Source organism: Mytilus californianus, unplaced genomic scaffold (genome assembly GCF_021869535.1).
Source record: "Mytilus californianus isolate M0D057914Y unplaced genomic scaffold, xbMytCali1.0.p SCAF_10, whole genome shotgun sequence".
NCBI lineage: Eukaryota > Metazoa > Mollusca > Bivalvia > Mytilida > Mytilidae > Mytilus > Mytilus californianus.
This window is the reverse complement of record NW_026262582.1, coordinates 47,242,567-47,248,566: the sequence shown is the minus strand read 5'-3', so window position 1 is coordinate 47,248,566 and position 6,000 is coordinate 47,242,567.

The window sequence follows — 6,000 nt, the reverse complement described above, 5'->3', positions numbered from 1 at the left end:
CACAATATATGCTATATTTTGGCAAAGTATGAACAAAGTCTATCATTTTTAATCTATACTTCCATACCACCTTAATAGTTGGAGAGATGACATTCTTTTCAAAGAAACAACTTGAATGTCATTTTTCTGTACTTTTATCTTCATATTAGTTAGACATGATTTCTAATCTTAGTCAAATGATCTTCACTAATGCCGATTTTGAAACTGTACTTATATTGCAAAGTTTATCAGATGAACTGACAAACAGCAGCTCATTTGAATAATTTCCAGGACAATCGGCGTCTTCAGTTTACAAAGGGGAGTTACTCGTACGACGTCAATTGAGCCTTTTAAAATCAACGATTTAATTGGGATACTGTCGATTCAGTCATCAAAACGATTAATACAAGGGCTCTCTGGCATTTATGGTAAACTTTGTTGTTTTCCTAGGAAGAGAAATTATAGTGTGCTGGCATACGTCAAAGAATACAGATAATCAGAATTATATACAAAATAAATGTATTCGGAACTACGAAAAAGCACAAATTGTGATATGATGGGCCTTTGAATCTTGTGTTATATGCCATATCTTGAAGAAAAACACTTGCAACACTTTTTTTAAAATAAATTTTAGAATATAAGCTATTCATATGTGTCTTCAATGATATATTTTCACATCAGCATACCCTTGTTCTATTACATTATATTTTTCAGTATTATACTTTCTATTTCGGACGGTCACATGACTTATTTTCCTGTGTCTGAATATAGCTTTCTTATTTCTAAAAACTACATCCAATGTTTTATACAAATCAACTATACTACGATTTAAGACATATTCACATATACTTAACGCTAAAACGAAATGCGCTTCATGATTTTCATTTACATAAATTACTAATTGCACTTCCGTTCAAAACAAACAAAGCTTTTATGCATCTTTTCTGTTACCGGTATATTATTCTATGAAAACTAATTCATTTATACAATGTATTATTGCTAAATAGGGTACTTATTACAAATAACAAGTTTTATGACTTTTAGAATTAGTGATACAGAAACATTCTAAGCTTGATTTTGCCATTTGATTAGGGATTTTCCTCGGAGTTCAGTATTTTTGTGATTTTACTTTTTTTCTAAGCATGTCAAAAATCTGCAAAAAAAGAGAGGCAAATGATACCAAATAAAAAACATCAACTAAAAACGTCATGTTTTAAACATACAAACAACAGTTCACAACACACAACAAAGAAAATCAAAGACTGAGCAACATGAACCATACCAAAAATGTGGATGATCTCTGGTGATCCTATTCTACATGTGTTTACCGTCGTGTTCCTCATGTTAGTACAAACCCAATGATAAGCATTATTTGGTAGGTCAAATTCATAGAAAAGGAGACGGGATCATAATTAAGACAATTGGAACATATCCGCTGTTATTTTTAAACGTATATCTCATCACAGTCTACTAAGTCGTGATAGCGTTCGTCGGAGGGACGATTTCAACTTAGCCACTTAGAAATCTTGGTTAGATAGCTTCCCTGTTCGCAGCAATCCTCTATTAAGGAGATGAGGATAGGAAACACAAGCCCTAAAATATGTTATCAACTGGGAGATATACTCTGTATGCAGGTGCTGCTGGAATTGTTTGATTTTTTACAACTACGTTATTCGCAAATTATCGGGTAGAGGTGTCTTTGTGAAGTTCCGCGTTTATCGAATGTAAATACTGTAAATGAGTTCGCGTTTCACGTACAATTTGTAATTATGTGTGTATCCGTCCGATCCTTGCATTCAATTAGTTGACTGATCGATCTCTGACTGTTGTCACAGTATAGCTTGTATATGTTTTAGGTATCTGTCGGATAATGGTCATTGATCACCGATCATTCATCGGTCAGTCAATTTTACGTCAAGCAATTGCAAGTACTGTAGTACTCATGGCTAAATCATATCGCTTTTGAAATGTTATTCCACCAAATCCAACAAACATATCGTCGACCAAATCGTATATCATTCTGATTACTCCATTTTCGTTTTTTCTACGGATCGGTGTAGTATAAAGTAAGATAAATTGTTTATGTATTTTTAAAAAGGGATGTGAATGTGTGATAATGTTTTTCTTATAGCAATGAGTGTGTTTCATCACCGGTGACGGATGATATAGAAAACGTTTAAAAGAAGATATGTTTTCGAGCTAGGTTATATGAAATACGTATACTGAACCAAGGCTTATGTTTTATTTATTTTTTTTATGAAATTTACGATGATTTCAATTTGCATAACGTCAGATCTGTAATTGTACCTAGTGTGTCGCATTCCAACTTTCTAAACTATATTGCGACATTCTCATGGCGGAGGTTTATAATTTTGTGAGCTTTTCTAGCAGTAACTTTTTTTTGTATTATTGTTTACCATTTTTATCTACTAACTTTTTCGTCTGAATTTCCAAGAGGTAAATATACCAAATCTTATGAAAACTCCTACTTATAGTGCATTTGTGCAAATGAAAATATATATTCTGAATACCCCACAAGTGACTGGAGTATAGAACAGTTGTCATTTTAGTCTTCTTCCAACTCTTTCCAACTGACAGTAAAACTTTGTCAAAAGGAGTGTCCGTCTCCCTATGTGAGATTCATAAAAAAAAACGTAGAAAGGTCAAATAGAATGTTTGTACCGATGTCTCGCGTAAAGAGATTGTCACGTAACGTTTGATTTCTGTCCCTTTTTAAAACTACGACATGTTATGAATTAATCTACCAGGAGTTCTTCAAAGTCTGTCATTTTCATGGAAAACGCAAGCATATGAAAAATGAAAAGTCCTTCAATAATAGAGTATATCTCAAATCTTTTCATGTTATTTTGGTATAAACGAAGTTAGTGTAGAGTTCGGTTTTGAAATTATTTCAAACTACCGTACAGTGTAATTTTTCGAAAATAGTTCTGGTGGGAATCTAAATGGAGAGCACAATATTTTAGAACTTTTTAAAAGTTATTGGATTGCATGGCAATGTGGTATGTTTATAATCTGTAACTGTATAATAAATATGTTTATTTCAAATCTCTTCAAGACTTGGAAACTACAAAAAGTAAGAAATACATTGAAAAAAAAATCATACTGAATAAAACCTTCCGGAAACGGGCAGTGATAAATGCTAGGCTTCAATATATTTTTGTAACCATGGACACTACAAGTTCAGGTGACATTGTTATTCTAAACTTCTATTTTCTCTTGTACCTTAAAACTGTTACATTAAAAAATGTCAGACGACAAACTTTAGTTTAAACAATATTTAATTTTTGAAAAGTGCACAAAAAACAATTATAAAATAGAAATACTGGGATTCGGAAACAAGAAGAACTTATATAAATCTGTCTCCCTTAAATTGAACGACAATATATATAAGGATCGTATACATAGATGTGCATAACTACATATAATACTAAAATAACAAGGTCAAATTTGTTAGCCGTCATGGGGTAAAACGACAAATCAAAGAATTCAACTTTATATATAGCTAACATAGGACAATGATGTTGATTACAAATTACACTATTCCAGACCCTTTTGTTTTCCAAATAATTTATATTGCCAATAATTAACAAGTTCCGGGTAGAATCCGATACCGATACTAATAGTATATTCACCTGTTACCTATTACCGTATCTGTACGTTCCGCTTCCGACAGGAGCACCACCAAACGGTGTATGTAGGATTTGCTATATACACGGGTCATAATCGCAGGGTTGACACTACTAAATTTAATCATAGTCACATTGTTTCCTTTTGTAGTATTTTAATCAGCATGACTTTATAAGATGACAATACGAATACTAAATTTGTTTTATCTAGACTTATAGGTACAGTTTCCAATTTGTTAGCCGACATGACGCAAAAACGACGAATCAAATAATTCAACTTTATTTATAACTAAATAGGACATAGCTGTTGATTAAACATTTCTCCATTCCAGGCCCTTTTGTTTTCCAAATAATTAATATTACCAATAATTGATAATTTCCAGGTCGACGGGTTCAAACAGAAAGATTTTGAAAGCAGAGAAAACTGTGCATCTTAAAATCAGCATTACTTTATAAGATGACAATACCAATACCAAAAATCCAGGCAACAATAAGGCTTACACATGACGCAAAAACGACGACTCAAATAATTCAACTTTATTTATAACTAATATAGGACAATACTGTTGATTAAAAGTTACTCTATTCCAGGCCCTTTTGTTTTCAAAATGATTAATATTACCAATAATTGATAAGTTATATACTTTAATTCAGTCACGGGTGTCTTCTAGTTGTATATATGTTTGAAGGGTTGATTAGGAAGTACCTTGAGTGATCTACAGAAGGGTGTGGATTTAAGAATGCCAAGGGGAAATGTTAACGTTATATTTTACTCTTTTCAACAAAACAAAATGATGAATATCCTTAAAATATACATAGCAATTACCTTATTTATATTCTTAAATGAGGTTCCAGAACGGAAATTGTTCCAATACATGTATGTAGGCTCAAATGTAAGAATAGATAAATAAACTAGATTAAAATGCTTAGATAACGTTGGTAGAAAATTACGTAGATGATTGTGTTTAATAATTAACGATAAAGAGGAAATGCATGCTCGAAAGTGAAAAATAAATCATGGTTTACGGAACACTAAAACAAAACCATCAGAATGAAGAATATTAGAAGTTGGGATCTTACCCATTTTGATCTATTCAACAATTTATCATATTAGGTTGGGTAAGAATGCCTCTTTAGATGGGGATTTACCATGGTGCACAATGTTAATAAATTGTTTCAATGGTTCTTTGCTTCCGGATCTTGATATCTATGTTTATGACAAGGTAACGTCACCATCTAAAAATACATAATTAACAATAGAAAATCAAAAATCAACCTTTTTATTGTTAACCTTGGTATACAGCATTCCGTTAAAGATATAGATATCCAGATCTATTAAAGGGCAGAAATCTATTTTAGTATTTGCTTTTTAAAAGTCAGTTCAGGTAGATAATAGTGTTCTACTGAACTGGTCATTATTGATAGCCAACATATCATCCACATCTCTAAAAACTAGTTTATTAAATTTTTGTTTCATACGTTGTTTCAATGATTCTTTGGTTCCAGATCTCGATATCTATATCTTAAACGGGGCGCAAAATATACGATAAAAGAGATAACTTTTCGTTTCCTATACTTAATTATTCATGTTTAGATGGTGACGTTCCCTTGTTATTCACAATGTTTCCGAATTTGACGAAGTTGGACAATAAGGGTCCTATTTAGAATGTTTCCAAGGTTGACAAAAGTATATTAAACTATATTGTTTGTTATGCTAAGTCCGATTTCCTATTGGTTATTATTCATGTTTAGATGGTGACGTTCCCTTGTATAACTTAATAACGTTGTGAAGTTCCTTTGTATAACCTAATAACTGCGACACCATATGGCTGCAATGACAAAATTGATGGTATAGGTATTCTAGATAGTCCTTCCTGTAGCTCGGTGAATGTGATGAATATTTTCAACTCTACTCTTCGACGTAGACGCAGTCATGGTAATCGTCATTATACATCACCTACTTTGCATGATATCTCTGTAAATGACTTGCTGCCATTTATACAAAAGCCGTTAGGTATTCATCTATTTGCACGAAACTTTATTCATTACCCCTTTCAAAACTTCATTCTCTGTTCAATTTATGTTTGGAAACCACTGTTACAAACCGTCATCCAAACCAATACAAACTTACAGCTATCATTTCGGATATCGCAAGTCACAGACTTTTCAAACCAATTCGCATTGGAAAAGATGAAATATGTAATATCGAAATATCGTGAGCCTTAATCCATCAATTGGATATACAACTTCAAAATACTGATGGATTCAGTTGAGGATTATGACAGGTAATGGGCTAAACACGAGAAAGAAGATGTATATACTCTTTTCGAATGGAGTAAGGCTGTGAGGTCGTTGATACAAATTCGAGTTAAGC